The sequence below is a fragment of the Peromyscus californicus genome, unplaced genomic scaffold (assembly GCF_007827085.1).
Source record: "Peromyscus californicus insignis strain IS unplaced genomic scaffold, ASM782708v3 Scaffold_19__1_contigs__length_69161282, whole genome shotgun sequence".
Lineage (NCBI taxonomy): Eukaryota > Metazoa > Chordata > Mammalia > Rodentia > Cricetidae > Peromyscus > Peromyscus californicus.
This window is the reverse complement of record NW_026294491.1, coordinates 16,276,326-16,295,522: the sequence shown is the minus strand read 5'-3', so window position 1 is coordinate 16,295,522 and position 19,197 is coordinate 16,276,326. Positions and strand designations below refer to the sequence as shown.

The following is a 19,197-nucleotide window of genomic DNA, read 5'->3' as shown; positions in this document are numbered from 1 at the left end:
CATCTCTCTTGACCCTTAAACTTGCACATATCCTCTGGCAAGCCAAATAGTTGGTTCTTCTGAAACCACCAACCTTCAAATGATTTGTTGGCTGTCTACTTCCCAGAATTAGCCTGACACCTGGCCCAAGCCCATTTATCACCTTGCATCCAAAATTTCCAAAAGCTATGGGAAAATGGGCAGCCAAATTGCCCACTCTGGAATGGTCTTTCATTTTCCATGCCACTCTGATTTTAAAAACCGATACAGCCTTTTAACTAATTTTTAAAATTCAGCATATAAAGTAATAATCTTCACTATGGCATTTCCATGCATCCATGCTATTGTGCTGTGTTCTTATTCATTCTCATAACCTTTAAAGACAAGGTCTTTCTTGCTTGTGGTGGTTAATTTTGATTTTCAACTTGGGTTTAAAAATACACACACACACACACACACACACACACACACACACACACACACACACACACACACACCCCTAGGGGATCAGTATGGTACACCTCTGGGTGTATCTGTGAGGTTGTTTTCCAGAGAGTTTTAAGTGAGAAGGGGAAAGACCCACCCTGAATGTAGGCAACATCATTCCAGGTACCCTAGGCTGAACAAAAACAGAAAAAGAAAAAAACCGAATATTGGAATTCCCTTTTCTGCCTCCTCAAATTACCCAAATATGAGCCAAACCAGCCTTGTGCTCATACCACGATATATTCCCCACCATGCTGGACTATATATCCTCAAGCCATGAGCCCATATAGATCCTTCTTCCCCTGAGTGGCTTCTTATTGGCTGTTTGGTCACAGTGATGAGAACAGTAACTTACACACTGCTTTTCTGTATTTTCCTGGTGTAGTCTGAGGACCCATAGCACACACCATTTCCCACCATGACCTACTGTCAACTACTGCAGCCTGTTCAGAAGGAAATATGCCTGATCTACACTTCAAAACGCAGCTCTGAGTGGCTCTTACCACAAACTGAGGTGAGTTTCCATACGATCCATTTTCATCTACCTTTATCGCCTTACATTTTACCGAACTTCTTTACATGCAAACTGACTAAGTAGTCTTGACCAATATCCAAAGAAGTATGAGTTTGATGCCATCATGCTAACCAATGAGTTGGTCATTTAAAAACTACAAGGAAGGGTCAGCATTTGAGCTTGGCCAAGCCTGATGACCGGAGTTCAATGCCCAGAACCCACCGGGTGGAAAGAGAGAACTACCTTAAGTTAATCCTCTGACCACATGTCCTCTGCGGCATGTGCTCATGCACACAAACAACACATACACACACACACACACACACACACACACACACACACACACACACACACACACATTCATGCACACAAGGTGAATTAATAAAATGTAATAAAAAATTTTTAAAAAGGCTAGCTTAGAAATGCTGACAGTGTTGCTGACAGACAGTAGCCATTTGTAAAAACTTCTGAAAATATCTTTGATCTATTTTTTATTAATTTATCTTAAAGTGCATTATATATTTTGCTTGAGTGCCTTATCTGCTGTACATACATTTTTAATTTTGTTTTACTGATTTTATGAATTATTGCTCTCATTAGTTTAGTGTTTTGAAGCAGGAGATGTCCTAATGCTCAAGTTCCTTTGTTGACTTTGAAGGAGCAGTCTATTGATTAAGGCAGGATGTTAAAGTCACTCCCTTTATGGAACGCTTTCCCTTTATGTCCTAAAGTGTTTGACTTATGAAACTGGGTATGCTTACATTCAATAAATGTATATTTACAACCATTATATTTTCTTGATGGATATTTCTGCTCATTAGCATGACTTTCCTTATCCCTCGTGACTAATTTTGGCCTGAAGTCTGCTTTGTCCGGTATACTTGGTTTTAGATTCTGTCTGGACTATATTTTTCTATATTTTTACTTCAGTCTGTTTGTTCTTTTTCTAATGGTTTGAGTTTCTTGCAGACAGCAAAATTTTGAGGGTTACTTTATAGTCCATTCAACTAGTCCATGTCTTTTAACTGGAGTGTTATGGCCATTCTCATTTAGGATTATTACTGGATATCCTATACTAATTTCTCCTTTCTTCACCTTATACAGGTTTATTACTGAATTAGTGATATTTGATTCTCTCTTAATTCTTATTTGTCTATTTTTCTAGTGACATCTGTTTTTTCCTGACTCTTGTACTTGTATATATATATATAGATAGATGATAGATAGATAGAGATAGAGATAGAGATATATAGATATATATATTTCTTCTTCTAGGCATATTATACCTGTGAGTATCATTTACAGTGTGGGTCAGGACCATGAATTCCTTTAGTTTAGGCATAGAATGTAAGGTCTTCATTTCTCCTTTGATTTTAAAGGATAACCTTGCTGGATATAGTAATCTTGGTTGGTAATTATTCTTTCCCCAGGGCTGCAAATGCATCGTATCACTCCTGTTCTTTAGTGCCTCTGTGAAGGGTGTTGCTGTTATTCTGACAAGCTTGTCATTGTAACCAACTTGGAATTCTTTTCTCACAACTTTCACAGTTCTTTCTTTGCTCCACATCACTGTCATCTTGACTACAGTATTGCCTAGAGAAATTCTTCTTAAGATTTAAATATTTATTTTTTGTATGAGTCCTCTAACTGCACATACAACTTTATGCCAGAAGAGGGCATCCGATTCCACTATAGATGGTTGTGAGTCACCATGTGGTTGTTGGGAATCCAACTCAGGACCTCTGGAAGAGCAGCCAGTACTTTTAACTGCTGAGCTATCTCTCCAGCCCAGAATGGAGAGATGATTGTCTGGTAATGTCCACAAAATTCCTCCTGTTCTTGGTTGTCCATTTCCTTCTGTAGATCTGGAGAATTTTCTGCTATAATTTTTTGAATTAACTATCATGCCTTTAGTCTGCATTTCTTCATCTCTACCACAGATTCACAGATTTGGACCCTTAATCTTGTCTCAGAGGTTATGAATGTTGTGGGCATTATTGTTCTTTCAATTATTTGATTTATTGATATCTGAATTTAATAATTCTTCAACCTTTAGTTTTTGGTGTTTTTGCCTGGTCTAGTACACAGTGATATATTCCAATATTTGCTGGATTTATTTAAATTTTCCTTCTTAAAGTTCCACCTTTTCTTTTGTTACAGAATCTTCCTTCCTTTCTTTTTTTTAAACTGGATTCCTCTTCCAATACCTGCTATGCATCAAAAATATATATTTCCAAGTCCCTTAATACTTTTCTATCACTGTGAAGAAACACCATGACCAAGGCAACTTATAAAAGAAAACACTTATTGGGAGCCTTGCTTATAGCTTCAGAGGTATTGTGCTGGAGCAGTAGCCAAGAGCCTCCATCCTGATCGTCATGTCAGATCAGAGGGAGAAAAATAGAGCTTTGCATGGGCTTTTGAAACCTCAAATCCCACCCTCAGTGACACACCTTCTCCACCAAGGCCACACCTCCTAATCTTTCTTAAACCATCCTACCAACTAGGGACCAAGCATTCACATATATGAGCTTATGGGGGCCAGTCTCATTCAAAGCACTACACCAAGTATGTGAAAGATATTTTATTAATTTATTACTTTAATTTTTGATCTTTTGACATGACAGTGGTTGATCCTTAGACCTCAAGTATACAGAACACGTGCTATACTATTGACCCCCTACTGGGAGCAGGGAGTCACTGCGTTATTTTATTGGGAAACACAAACAACAAGGCATACAATAATGGGTGGGCTATCTAGGTAGCTGCCACTGTGTTTGGATGGAGCTTAATCCCACAGAGAAGCCCTAGAGAAGGTGCACAAATACAATTTCATCGTTGTCTTGCATTGTTAGAGAGATGAGCACACACATATTAATACCTGAGAGTCCCTATACTAGGGTGGTTTCTGGTCCATCTTTCCAAGTGTTCATAATAGCAACATGCAAAGTTAGGCAAAGAACAACGCACAGTGACAGTTGGAAATCTGCCAGAGTACAATATCTGCTAAAGGATGAGGCACAAGCAGGTTATACTACAATGCCTAGGGGATTTAGGGGCTCCCTTTAATTTATTATTCATAATGTTTGCAAACACCACAGTAGTAGACTTCTTTCTTTCTTCCATTAAAGAGAGAGAACACAGGGCCCGTCCAATCAGTAATCACTGCATGCCTTTCATGTACAGAGCGCTAGTCTCATCCCTGGGGGTAGAATGGTGAGCGGTACAGCGGAGATGCGTTCTCATATAGTTTATGCTGCAGTGGGAAGAGACTGGCTGCCATGGAAACCAGTACAACATCAGATGCAAATAGGGCCTTAGAGGAAAAATAAATAAACTGAAGGGACTGAAGATAAAAGTTGCTTTTTAAGATAACCAGTCTAAGGAGCCTGCTCAAGAACTAAATGTTGCAAGTCAAGGGAATAATTCTAGGCAAAAGAAATGGGAAGCCCACAGCCCCAGAGAGATCTCTGCTAGGTATACATAAAGAACAAGAGCATCAGCGTGGCTGCAGTACAGTAAGGGAGGAGGAAAATTAGGCAGGAGTCGGATGAGAGCTGCAGACTCGTCAGCCTTAGCAAGGATTTCACATTGATGCAAGGGTAGCAGGGAAGAGTCATGACATGCAGACCAAGGAAAATGACCAGGAGTCTTCAGTACTAGCTCAGGAACAATGGTGATATTGCTGACTGTCCCAAGAAGGAAAAGTTAGGGGTCAACAAGGTGGCTCAGTGAGTACAGACCCCTGTTGCCTCACCCAGGAAGGATTGAGAACTGGCTCTTGCAAGTTGTCTCCTGACTTCCATATGTAGGACATGTCACATGCTTACACACACACACACACACACACACACACACACACACACACACAGAGAGAGAGAGAGAGAGAGAGAGAGAGAGAGAGAGAGAGAGAGAGAGAGAGAATAAATAAAACACCATCAACATATAATACAAAGGCAATTATTTTTTAAAAAGAAAGGCAAGTTGCTTGAGTGGTTTGTCACGCAGGAACTGCCTTCCCACCAAGCCAATCGTCTTCACCATGGAAGATGCTGCTACTTCATTTAGCTGGAGATACTCATTTCTCTAGAACGTCTCATGAATGTGTGTGAAAAGCGGGTCTCTTTGCCAAAACGAAACAAGAAAAATCTCCCAAACCATTAAAAAAAAAAAAAATCGCAGCCTAATTATAAGGCTGTGTTTGCCTTTTGTTTTGAAGCCCTGGGGAGCAGGGACACTCTGGACCCACAGAACTAATACTTCACCGGTACCTTGGACTGCCAGTCGTCAGCATTATCTCGTGAGACTCCCAGATACTTTGAAATCTCAAATTGCTGCTTTTCTGCCTGCTGGGTGCTGTGAGTTGGAAAGAGCTCTGTCATTTGTTTCCTCCACATGCCTGAGGTACTTCGTGGATCCACATTCATTTAAGAGACGCTGTTTCTCTGTTGTGGGAGACTTCTAAGTCCCAGAGGTCAACAGACAGCCTTGGAATGCGTAGCTTTATTCATCTTGCTAGCAGCAGGGAAGGAATAGAAAGAAGAACCTGCCAGCAGGTTAGCATGAGGGAAATGGAAAAAAAAAGGAAAAGAAAAGCAAATGGCAAGGTAATTTCATTTTGTCTTTTTGGGCAAAGAAAGGAAAGGAAAGAGTCCTGGCACCATCACCCTAGTCACCTGGTTGACATTTGGGAACCTTGCTATGCCTGTCACACAGGGGACAGTTGATGAGTCTGACTGTATCACTTCAACCCAACTAATGACAGGTTCAGGACTCTCCAAACTTCAGGCTTCACCAAGCTAGCCCTCCCTCCAGAAGTTCCAAATGTCATCAAGGTGGGCACACGTCCCCCTTTTCTTTCTAAAATCACAAAATCCCTCCAGCCCCACAAAAAGGTCATGTGAAGAACATGGGTGGTTTAGTCCTGGGAAACAATCCCCAAAAAGGGGTTATTATGGAGTGAAATTTATTGTTCAGTAGATAAGAGAACTTGCTGCTCTTGTGGAGGACCCAGGTTTGGTTCCCAGCACCCATATGGCAGCTCACTCCAGTTGTAAGGAATCCAGTACTCACTCCCTGCCTCTGTAGGCACCACACACATACATACATGCAGGTAAAACACTCATATACATATAATTAAATATAAAAGCATGCCAGGCGGTGGTGGTGCACACCTTTAATCCCAGCACTCGGGAGGCAGAGCCAGGCAGATCTCTGTGAGCTCAAGGCCAGCCTGGTCTACAGAGTGAGATCCAGGACAGGCACCAAAACTACACAGAGAAACCCTGTCTTGAAAACATCAAAATATATATTATAAACATATTTTTAAAGGGGCAAGTAGGATAGCCGCTCAGAGTCCATGGGGATGGTTTCCAGGAACCCTGTGGATGCTCAGTTTGCAAATGGTCAAGACCCTGTTGTAAGAAAGCATACAACCTGAGTTTAAGCTGCTCGCGCTCTCTCTCTCTCTCTCTCTCTCTCTCTCTCTCTCTCTCTCTCTCTCTCTCTCCTGGGTACTTTAGATGTCCTCTGGATTATTCATAGTCACTGACATAGAGTCCATGCTGTGCAATTGTTACGCTGCATTGTTTAGTTTTCACGATGACGTAGGAAACGTGTACACTATTAGTAACCTGGCAGGTGTTTTTCCCAGTACTTTTGATCCTGACTTGTTGAACCCATGGACATGGAGCTCCTGGTATGGAGAGCAACTCTGCTTGGTTTGTGGGCTAGAGTGATAGGACAAACAAAGCCAGACAGGCAATGGAGTGGAGACAGACATCCCAGGTTCAAACCCCAACTAGCCTACTCATTAGTTTGATGGGCATGTTACTTAACCCCAAAGCATTCGTCCTCTGATCTGAGAATAATAACAACACTTTCCTAAGATCACAGCGAATTAAATGAGGTCCCTGCAGCGTTCTTCCCCCACAATGTCACGTATTCCACATATAATTGGATTCACTCCCTTCTTCCACCCATCCCAGGGCTATGTGGAGACACAGGTGTCATCTAATTATTAGTCTCTGGTATCATCCATGCTTTCTGGAAGTCCCAGCTAGGCTTCCAGGACTCAGAATTAATTGATTCCACATGTTATCTGTCCACAGCCAGGGTAAGGAGAGACTAGAATGTCTGAGGGAACTCAAGCTGGCTAACCCAGTCTTTCCAGAATGCTTCCGGGGTGTTTTGCATTTGTGGACTCTAATTGAATCGGAGAGGGGTTTTGAAGATCAAGTAAAACACTCAGGACAGTGCCCTGCAAAGAGTGAGGCTGCTCACAGGACTGACTTGTTCACTGCTGCTGATTCCCCTGGTGGCAAGATGACAGGGCTGAGTCTAACAAGATCTATACAGCCATCACTTCAAAAACAAAAGAGACTAACTATTTTTAATAATGAAACAAAACAGGAAATTTCTGACCTGTAAAACCAGAGCTTGAAATGACTGTAAATTCCCACAGTGTGACTCATTTGGTGGAGAAAGAAGTTGGAAATAATTGCCGTGTGTGGGAGGGAATTTATATAAAGCTCCTATCTACTCAGATGTGCATTAGTAGGAAATGAATTTTTAAGATTATGGTCCTTGTTTCTTATCTGCTTTGGGCCCAAAGAAATAATAGGACATCTCTGATATCAGCAGGGTTGCTGTTTCAGGGTGTCTCTCATGGTGGTTTTTTATTTGTTTTATTTCATGTGCATTGATATTTTGCCTGCATGTATGTCTGTGTGAGGGTACCAGACCCCTGGAACTGAGTTACAGACAGTTGTGATCTGCCATGTGGGTGCTGGGAATTGAACTTGGGTCCTCTGGAAAAGCAGCCAGGGCTCTCAACCACTGAGCCATCTCTCCAGCACCTGATGGTTGTTTTGCAATGGTCACTTTCATTGTATCCTTGTGGAGGAGCATTTTTTCAGTAAACGCTGAAGCTACTAACAGGAATAGGAAGGGGGGCAAGGACACCTGTCACTGCCAGGGGTGGTTCTGATGCTTGAATGCCGAGACCCATCTCCCCTACGTAAGCAAAGACACTAGGACCTCCCACACACGCAGCGTCGAGTACCCTGCTGAATAGATACCCAACTAGGAAGTGGTAACATCACTGGCACAGGTCAATGGAGCAGCCTCCCCTTATATAAATTGTAGCCCTAGCATGCTCAGGCAAAATGTTTCAGGAAAGCCTTCTAAACCCAAAGAAAAGATGGGTGTCATGCATGTGGGAAGCATTTAACGTGCCCAGGGAAGCCTGAGGCCTAAACTGAAGTTTGGTTTTGTCTGTGATAAAGCTTTTGCCAGCTGGAGCTTAAGTCTCCTGATTCCCACTGGCTTAGGGAAAATAATTAGTATTTTCTGGCATTTGTTGGCCAACTGGACTTCTAAACCAAAATGCTGACTTTTGCGGTTTTTGATTCTTATTATCATAATCCAATATCAAGTCATTTTCCACCCTGGCTTTTCTGTGATAAACAGGAGCAGTTTTTTCATGACTGATGTGTCCCACCTACCTTGGCTTATGCACATAAAAATTTTAAACATAAACTTGTCTTTTATGTTCACATCCAAACTCTAGCCTTGAGTACGATGTCTAGATCTTCTTCGCAGCTTGGAAGTCCTGTGCTTAGAAAAAGAGGGTACAGGCTCCATGGTAGTTAAGAGAGAAACCAGTAAAAACCAAAGGACTTCATTTTCCAGGGACATTACAAAGCAAAGCATTTGACATTTAGCCTAAATGACCTAAATTTGTGGAAATTTGGATCTACATTGCAATTACTTTTGTTATTCAGTCCCAAATGCAGACCACCAATGTTGTATATGTATGTATATGTGTGTGCATGTGTGTGTGTGTGTGTGTGTATCTTAAACCAGAATTGGAAATTAAGATTTAAAATTTTAAATCCTCTTAAAACATTTTTTTACAGAAGCCTCCCTCATTGGTTTTATTTATTAACAATTCATGTAGTATAGAGAAAAGCGATCAATCTTTTACAAAGATGATGCACGTGTGTGTATGTGGTGTGTGCATGTGTGTATACATGTGTTTTATTAGTGCTATGGTTTGGATGTGATTCCCCAGCCCCAGCTTTCTATGTTGGCAAATTGGTGCACAGTGTAGCACTATTTGGAGCGGAACCTTTAACAGATGGGAACCAATGCAATGTCCTTAGGTAACTGTGCCCTCAGAAGGGATGAGTGTTCTGAGGGACCACAGTCTTTCTCCTGATTTCCTGTCTTACTGCCTGGTGACTCCTTCCCCTGTACACCCATGTCCTGGTGATGATACTGTCACTATGAAGCCTTCACTAGGGTCTGACTAATGTCTATGCTTGATGTCCACCTTAAACTTCTAGACTTAAGAGCTATCCTAGGGTTTTATTGCTGTGAAGAGACATCATAACCATGCCAACTCTTATAAAGAAAAACATTTGACTGGGGCTGGCTTACAGTTCAATGGTTTAGTCCATTGTCATCATGGTGGGAATCATGGCAGCAAAGCACAGGCAGACACAGTGCTGGAGAGATAGCTGAGAGTTCTAGGTCTGGATCCACAGGCAGCAGGAAGAGACTGGGCCTGGCTTGAGCATCTGAAACCTCAAAGCCCAGCCCCAGTGACACACTTCCTCCAACAAAGCCACACCTATTCCACCAAGGCCACACCTCCTAATAGTGCCACTCCTTATGATCCAATGGGGGCCATTTTCATTCAAACCACTACAAGAACCAAACAAGCCTCTTTTATAAATGAAAAAGTATTTCAGTAGTAATGGAACACAGACTAAAGGTGTTTCTTCTTAGTTCCTTATTTTCTCATTGACAAAGACCGTAAAATCATATCTGTTGCTCAAAGTGATTATGAAGATGATATCCAACAAATATAGAAAAAAGCCTGGTATAAAGAAATGCTAAGTAAATCTCTTTTATTGTTGTAAGAGGCACAGTATCAAACATCTAATTTCAGTCAGTTTGTCATCCTAAAGACTAGTCATTGTCTTACTTATTCCCATTAAATGAAATCAATTTTAGACTCAATTTGTATCTAAGTTTGTCTTTTTTTTTTAGTTAGTTTTAACCCAAGTAGCATGAAAAAAATATCAGCTTTACCAATGTTTAAGTAAATTGAAAAAGCAAAAATCTCCTTTCACCTCCTAAATGAACAGATAAAAAAAGGTATGCTAAACATCTTGGGTTTGGGCTGCACTGTAATGAAGGACTCTCCTGTTGGTGGCAGTTGAGTTGATGTATGTGTTCTGGAAGACACATACATAATCAGCAGCATAATCCAAACTGTTTTAAAACAGGTGTTGCTGTTGATCTGGAAATCCTACCTGTAGACACTGACCCTAATGCAAGGCATACAAACAAGGCTGCCCACTGTAGTACTATTTGCAATAGTTTCAGACCAGTAGCTGCCTTCAAATGGACAGGACTTTGTAATGTTAGGTCATGTTCATGAACTAGAATACAGTGATGGCTTTGGTATATAAACGTACTCAAGTGAAAAAGTATTATTAGAGTGTAACTCAATTTCCTTGTAATGTGTGTACATGCAATATGCCAAATATTCCTAACTGGTATCTCTAGTGGTAGAATGGTGATTTATTTATGCTCTTCAGAGACCATACTTTACAAGGAAAATATATTGTTTAGTAATTATAGAAACACCAATATAAATAGTTAATAAAAGAAACTAAATCAAGAGAAAGTATAAAATCCATAGAAAGTCATCTTGGTGTTAAAGTATTAGAAAACAGACATTAATAAGTACAGTATTGTATATGCTTAGTCTTTTTATTTCCCAAGCCAAAATGGTCTTCAGTACAGCTAAGCATTCTGGTAAAATGTCAGTCAATGGTGTTGGAAGGCTGACTCAGTGAATAAGGATACTTATGGCACACGCATGAGGAGCTACATTTAGATCCCAGTACCCAGGTGAAAAGCTGGGCTTGGTCATAATGTGCATCTAATCTTAGTGCTGTGGCAGTGAAGACAGGAGATATCTGGGCTTGAACTGCCAGCCTATCTCTAGGTTCAGTAAGAGACCCTGGAATAAAGCAGGAAATGATGAAGAGAGACCCCTGATATTATCCTCCAGCCTCTATGAATGCGCATACACAAGTATGTAAGTGTACCTCCATGATGCACACATACAGACATAGACCACCTCCCCACCCCCACCCCTCTCTCTCTCTCTCTCTCTCTCTCTCTCTCTCTCTCTCTCTCTCTCTCTCTCTCTCTCTCACACACACACACACACACACACACACACACACACACACACACACACACACACACACACGCAATTTACATCAAGGAGTCTACTGTTTGGGCCTGTACCTAGAATGGAGCTGTGGTCCTTTGTCCTTTGTTTCTTCCATCTTCAAGCTCTTAGGGCAGCCCATTCCAGTTAATACCCCTTCCATCCGGCTGCTGACTGTAATTTGGAATTCACTCAAGTGTTGACAGAGTTGACCTGGACCACTGTGATTTGAGATTAGCAGGACTAAAAGTCGAAATGAAAAAGAAGTCCGCTGGTATACAAGGAAGGCAATCACCTAAGGGCTCTTCCAGAAGACTGGAGATGATGAAGGGCCATTTGTCTTCTGTCACCAGCACCAAATTTTGAAGACATGTGCGCTTAGCCACCCTGAGTGAGGGCTGACGTTGTGATGAGAGAGATTTTAGAGGACACTGAAAGGCATGTGTCGATGGCCCAAACTTTGGTTTGGTAAGGAAGGATGGTCTGGGGATGAATATTAGAATTTTAAATATTAGGTAATATAGGATTGAATTGCTACAATCAACAAGCACATTCCAAGCTGTCTGTGAGAGAGACTCTGGTGTACATGGGCATGAACATGGGTTTACATAGGTGCAGATGAGGGTGTACGTGGGCACAGGTGTGGGTGTACATGGGCACAGATGAGGGTGTATGTGGGCACGGGTATGGTTGTACATGAACACAGATGAGGGTATACATGGGCACAGGTGTGGGTGTACATGAACACAGATGAGAGTGTATGTGGGCACGGGTGTGGGTGTGCATGAATACAGGTGTGGGTGTACATGGGCACAGGTGTGGGTGTACGTGGGCACAGGTGTGGGTGTACGTGGGCACAGATGAGGGTGTACATGGGCACAGATGTGGGTGTACATGGGCACAGATGTGGGTGTACATGGGCACAGGTGTGGGTGTACATGGGCACAGGTGTGGGTGTACGTGGGCACAGGTGTGGGTGTACGTGGGCACAGGTGTGGGTGTACGTGGGCACAGGTGAGGGTGTACATGGGCACAGGTGTGGGTGTACGTGGGCACAGGTGAGGGTGTACGTGGGCACATCTGTGGGTGTTTCCTTGTACTTTGTTTGCTAATTGTTTCATGGCATGAAGCCCTTTTCAGAAACCATGGCACTGAAATTTTATTTGGCAAATTTGGTGTTTGGTAAGACAAAAGTATTGAAATAAATGCTTTATCAGAATCCTGCTGGTGATGATTCCATAGGAAGGTCAAAGCAACTGAGTGAGTTGAAAAGAGAAGCTGACAGAAAGATAATTGAAACCAGGGGCTAAGAAGCCGGAGCTCTCATCTCTCTGTGGAACTTCAGGATCTCTTAGTCTCTCATATGTCATAAATAAAATGTGTGACCTAGATACATATATGACCACCTTTACCACCCAGCATACCCCAGCTCTTCTATAGGCTTCCATCTTAGTTGGGGTGGTATTTTTTTTTTCAGAACTAGAGTCAGAACTTGGAGGAAGAGTCCAATCGTGAAAACACATGTCTCTAGCAGATTCAGCGACAGATGGCTGTGCTAATGTCATGCCTTGGAAGTAGGGTCCGAACTGGAGAGTGAGAGAGATGAAGGAAACACAGGACAGCAAAGGGGATGAAAGATTTCTGCCACCCACACAAAAATTAAGCCATTCAGAGAGCAGTGAAGAGATCTAGTGGTTTGCAAGTCAGATCTCACAGGCGGTTCGTTTTAAAGGGTCAGGAAGTGTGTGGAGTTGAGATCAGAAAGCATGACAGCCTATGCCTCTGTGTGGCCTTTCTTTGAAATGGGTTCTTTTTCTGTTTAATCAGTATTCAAGCACGAAGGGCCTCCCTTCCTGTTTTCAAAGGGCTGTAGACTTTCTGTCTGCTGTTTGCTCTAGTTTAGATGGTTTCCCCGCTCAAGGCTTTGTCCCCATTGTGAAATGGGGGAAAATGGGACATTTAAGAGCAGTCTACATGCAGGGCCTTAGGCCAGTGAACCTGTTGCCTTTGGTAGGGATTAGGCGGTTCCTGCAGGGTCCTTGAGGTAGATCTCAGGAAAGGGAGTCATTAGAAATGCCTGAATCTGACCGGTTTGACATTTAGTCTTGCATTCCTCTATTGTGACATTGTCTGCCGTGAGACCTTCATCAGACACCAAACCCACAGGTCCTTGGACCTTGGACTTTTAGACCCACAAACTGTGAGCCAAGCAAACTCTTCATCAGTATCCAGCCTTGAGTATCTTATATAGCAAAGGAAAGGGCTAATACCTTTCATACATAGGATACGTTGAAAATGGAAATCTACACCTTTCACAGAACTTCTCTTAGTTAAACCTCTGAACTATAAAGTTTCTTTAAGAAAATTTATCACACAGCTATCGATGAGGGAAAGGAGGAGGATCATGGCTGAGTCCCTGTTACACAGGATTTTTCCTGGCCTACATTTCTTGCCTCCCTCACTTCTTTCCTTCCTTTATGTAAAATTTGCTATTGCATATCAAGATATTTTCAAAGGGATGGTTTTTATTTAAAGATTGTACATTCTACAAAATATATGAGCCCAAGGAATTAATTTAATAGTGCATATTTTCAACATATGATAAAAAAAACAATTTAGTTGGTGGAATAAATTCTCAATATTGTTTTGAGACACTGACCATTCTAAACTGTGATAAGCTCCTTGTTACTTCACATCAGAACATTTCAATGAAAAATGTTTAGACAGAACAGTGGCTGGATCAAAAAAGAGCTCACCCAAATTGCAAGGATGGTCCTTATAAATAGCAAGCTATTCAGTCAGTGAGGAAGATTTTGTGAAGCAAGACAAAGATGGATGCCAAGTACCATCTTCTGTGACGTCTTTATAGATGAGCTGCAACATGCAGGAGAAAACATACTAATTTTAACCTCAAATTATATAGAACTGAATACGATCATCAAAGCCATCTGCATAATGAAAAAATGCAAGAAATCTTGACTCAATAGACTATTGATATTGCTGACTGGAGATACCTGAAAATACTGTTGGGACAGGGGAATGTTTACGCCACAGACAGAGTAGGGTGACTCACAGAGCTTGGGAACGTTCAGTCCCTGCGCTTTTCACATCATCATATCGTCATCTCTGCATTCACACTAGAGCGTCTGGTAGGAGAGTTTATTTTGTTTGTTCCAGAGGGATGGAGTCCAGCATGGAGGGGAAGGCATGGCATGGTGGCATTTCACCACACAGGAAACAGAAAACAGGAAATGGTGCCAGGCTATAAGCCCTCAAAGCTCACCCCTCCTAAGAGCCATCTCCTAACTGCTTCATAACCTTCCTAAACAGTACCACCTACTGGGGACCAAGTTTTCAAATACATGAGCCTACATGGAATATTTAATCATTCAAACCTCCACAATGTCACAAATATATCTGAGATTTGGAGCATATAAATAGTCAATTTTCAAAGCCAGTTAATCAGCCTGCATTTATTAAAATCTCTCTCACTTCAGGCGATGTGACATTTGATTGCAGTACAGACTGAGTATGATTTGGTTTTATAACTTAATAGATAACAGTCCTGGACATTTATAAATACTCTTTTATGGTTTATGGAATGATTTGCTACATTTTATTTCATTTAATGCAGTAATTCTTCATTGCTGACATTGAATGGAAGTGAAGAATGAACTAATTGCTCTCCAAGAAATTCTCCTTCTCAGGACTCGTGGCCATCAGTGAGCCCAGGTCTGTAGTGCTCTCTCTCACCCTTAGCCAACAGAAAGGAGCGTAGCCAAGCTTTCCACCAATTCTGGCTCTCACCGGCTGGCACAGTGCTTAGCTCATCGATACCTAGAGACATTTGGGATCTCCCAGAGAAAGGGTTCCAGATGACAGGCATCTATCCCCTGTGGTATGTCTGGTCAAGTGACTTGGTGCTTTGCGGCTCTGATGAGGCAGGTGTGCCTCTGCAGTTATCTCCTTCAGAAGGCTGAGAGCTGTCTTTGCCGACATGCCAACACTGTCTCTTCAGATGATTTCTAGGGTGAGAAAAACCTCTGCTATTCAAAGGTGCTGTGAACTCTCTTACAGCTCGACATTCTGACATTCTTCCTACATGATCCACCACTCTCGGACCCAACCCCACATACATTCGTCCATTCTCTCAAGTCTATGGTACACATTGTTGGGGACCTGCAGCTCCCCAAAGTCTTGCCCTTTCATCCCTATTCAGTCCCAGAAATTTAGAAATCCCATGTTTGGGGGAACTAGCTCTAGTTACTCTGAGAAAGAAATTAATGGTCATTGTTGGACATTCTTCTCTCACAAGGCCTAGGACTTTCATGTTATTTTCAATGAAATGGAGAGAATTAAAAGAATCAAAGCTCTTCCTCAGGCCTGGAAGTTAAGAAAAATCTACGACTTCATGATTTTGACAGTGTCAACTCTTGTTTCCCTAGGTCACATCTCAGGATCCCAATGTCCAGGTAGCCCTGCCTTTGACAAAGAAAACTTGGCAAGTTTAAGAGCTTAGTTTCTTTTATAGTTCTGCTATTTTCCCTCTGAGACAGGATTTTATGTAGCCCAGGCTGGCCTTTAACTCACTGTTGTAGCATACGATGTCCTGGAGCATCTGACCCTCCTGCCTCCATCTCCCGAGGGCTGCTGACATTACACCCTTGCACTGCCATAGCCTGCTTGTGTTGCTAGGAATCAACCTAGCCTTTGGTGCATTCTATGGATGCGCTCTGCCAAACTGAGCTACATCCCAGTCCACTGCTACTTCAAAACAAGGTTCTGGGGCCTGAGTCTCACCTTTCAGGAGATGAGAGGCACCTTCTGTGCTCTCAGGAGGAACCTTTGACTTTTGCATCGCACCTCTTAACTGATGATTAGGCATTCTATTAGCCACTCTTCTGTTGCTGTGATTAAATAGCACGATCAAAAGCAACTGAGGGAAGGAAGAGTTTTATTTTAGCTTATGGTTCTGGAGGGATACAGTCCATCATGGTGGGAAAGGCATGGCGTGGTGGCAGGGTCAGGAAGATGGTTGATCACATTTTATCTGCACACAGAAGCAGAGAGAAGGGGAGAGGGTGAGAGGGAGAAGAGAAAGTGGGAACAGGCTACAAAACCCCAAAGTCCACCCCTAATGACATACTTCCCCCCAGCAAAACTCTGCACCCTAAAGGTTCCATAACCTCCCCCAAACAGTGCCACCTACTGGTGACCAAGAGCCTATAGGGACGTTTCTTATTCCAACCACCACAGACATCATGCATTTTCATTCTCTTCTCCAGTGTATTGACTGCAATTGTTCAGTTCCACAGTTGCTTCAGCTATTGTTTTCACATGCCTGTTATCTAGGACAGCATTTTAAAATACTCTTATAAAGCAGTAGCATTTAAGTGAATAAATTCAGGTTTTTGTGGGGCAAAAGCTTGGCCCTGGAGTCAGGAAGGGTTGGTTTTTGTACTTCACAATGTATGGAGTATAAGCTAGAATAATACGAACGTCTAGGGGCTACCCAGAGGCTCAGAGCTGAGTATATCTAAGAATGATTCCTTACTAGTGGTGATTTTGTTCCCTGAACTGATAGTGTGAGAGATATTTTTGCTTGTCACAACTGCAGGAAGAGACCATTGTTGACCTATGAGTAGAGAGGTCAGTGACACTGCTAAACACTCTGCAGTTTATGGGCAGATACCTCACAAGGAAGCTAGCTGGTCTAAAATGAGGATAGTACTGAGTATAGGAAGCCCTTATCTGAAGGTTTCTCCCATCAAACATTGGCTGCTTGGGCCAAGATGACTCCAGGTCACGCTCAGCTGGCCCCACCTATGTGGCTTGGGTCACCTTTAGTTGATTTAAGCCCTGTGTCCTTCCAACATGTGTGATGTCTTCAGCAATAGGGCCTTATCTCCTTCAATCACTGAGAAGCCATCAAGGAGGACAGGGTTACTCTATTTGGTTTGGAGAGTCACTGGGGCTTCCCTAATCAACAATTCAAATGGAGTTTTCCTCTGCCTGGTACAGGGGTTCTTCTTAGGGGGTCTATGGCTCTTGTGGGGAGCATGATCAGCCCAGGTGGCAGGTGTTTTATATGATGTTTTAATTATGTCTCATCACTGAGATGAAATACCAGACAGAAGCAGCCTGCAGGAGAAAGGGTTTATTATGGCTCACAGTATCCCCTGAAATTTACCATTAGAAGATGAATGAACAGAAAATTCAAGGAGTTAAGTTTAAACTTATTTTTACTTGACCAAACTTGTGAGAAATGCAATCCTCTGAAAGTGCCTGGGGTCTCAAATATTTTACTACAGCTGTGTAAAATATTGATCAAGGAGAATTGTTTTTCCCCTTAACCTCCCACTATAAAACTAAACTACTCCCATAAAGATATATGAACTTTCTCGAAAAAGTAGCTAAAATGGAAAAAATAAATAACAATCCATTCTTGGGGAAAATGTAAACATGTCTAGAGAAAAGCTGTGTGCTCTTTTCTGGCACGTCCTCCAGGATCACGTAAGATCACTTCCACCATAGTCTCTTGGCCTAAGTTAGTCATGTGTTCATTCAGAATCAGGGACGGTGGACATAGCTCTCAACTCCTAATCGGAGCATAAAAATAGAAATCATGTGTCAAAGACCACATACCCCCATGGCTCTCACACACCTGAGATAATGCATCTTTCATTATATTCTATCAGCATTACATCCCGTTATACAGGTGAGTATGGTAACAGGTACATTTCTACAAAATGCTAGCGGCCACTCTCCCCAGAGGATGGTGTGGTGGTGTGAATGAAAATAGCTGCCATAGGCCCATAGGGAGTGGCACTATTAGGAGGTGTGGCCTTGTTGGAGTAGTGTGACTTTGTTGGAGGACGTGTGTCACTGGGGGTGGGCTTTGAGGTTTCAGAAGCTCGGGCCAGGCCCAGTGTCTCTCTCTCTTCCTGCTGCCTTCAGATCCAGATGTGGAAATCTTGGCTACTTCTCCAATACTGTTTGTGTTGCATGTCTGCCTGCACGTTGCCATGCTTCCTGCCACGATGACAATGCACTAAACCTCTGAACTGTAAGCCACCCCCAATTATATGCTTTCCTGTATAAGAGTTTCTGTGATCATGGCATCTGTTCACAGCAATGAAACCCTAAGACATCCAGGGTATTCTCATTATCATCCAACCAGTGGGTTTGTCCAGGTTCAGAATCTGATTTGAGAGGCTGCTTCTTTTGACCGCTTCTGATTTCCATTACTACAGCTCAGGGTTCCCAGGAAATACACATGAAAATTTGAGAATTACTCGTTAGATAAGTGTTGAGAAATACTTTCAGAAACTCCGCCTATGATGGTATTGTGTGGAAAGGTGGGGAAGAAGAAAAGGTTGTGTTGAAACACCTGGCATGCTGTCAGTTCCCTGTGGAGAGCTCTGAGAGTGGGGTGAGCCTCTCAGAGAAGAGGAGGCCTTCACCTCTTTGCTTTGACTGACATTGCACACACAGCTCCCTTGGAGGAACTTTCATCTGGGCAAGGCAGGATCGGCAGACTAGGGACAATCGCCTAAAAAGTCCCAGTCACGAGCCTTCAGTAGCTCACACACCGACTAGCTAGAAGATCACGTGCCTCAAGCACGATTTGTTTTGCTTGTCAAAGTGTTCACTATGGGTCTTCTGCTTTGCCAAAGGAAAACATTCTGATCTACATTGAATCTTCCAGGGAAGAAAGTTACCAATTACTTCATCGATTGCCTGGTAATTCTCTGTTTGCTTTACTTTCAAGGTCAGAATATTTGAGGTGTGTCATTGAGGGCATCTTTAATAATGGTTCATCCCTGTTAGGCATGCAGCAGGTATTGCCAGCAGCTTAATGTCTAGACGTAAATGATTCCAGTCATAGACCATTGCTCAATTGTTTTAGGCACGGGGGAAAATAAAAATCCTCATTTTTCTGTTTTGTAAGTTTTATGTTTTG

At 42.4% G+C, this 19,197-nt stretch overlaps 1 long non-coding RNA gene across 17 annotated transcripts in view; it reads left to right on the top strand.

Annotated features, from left to right (window-relative positions):
- The window catches only part of LOC128114605 (uncharacterized), a 287,065-nt gene that overhangs the window by 192,643 nt on the left and 75,225 nt on the right, over positions 1–19,197 (top strand). For all 17 annotated transcript variants that reach the window (XR_008219822.1, XR_008219827.1, XR_008219828.1 and 14 more), the window contains one exon: positions 851–979. This is a non-coding gene — a long non-coding RNA (uncharacterized LOC128114605). The remainder of the gene's footprint in view (positions 1–850; positions 980–19,197) is intronic.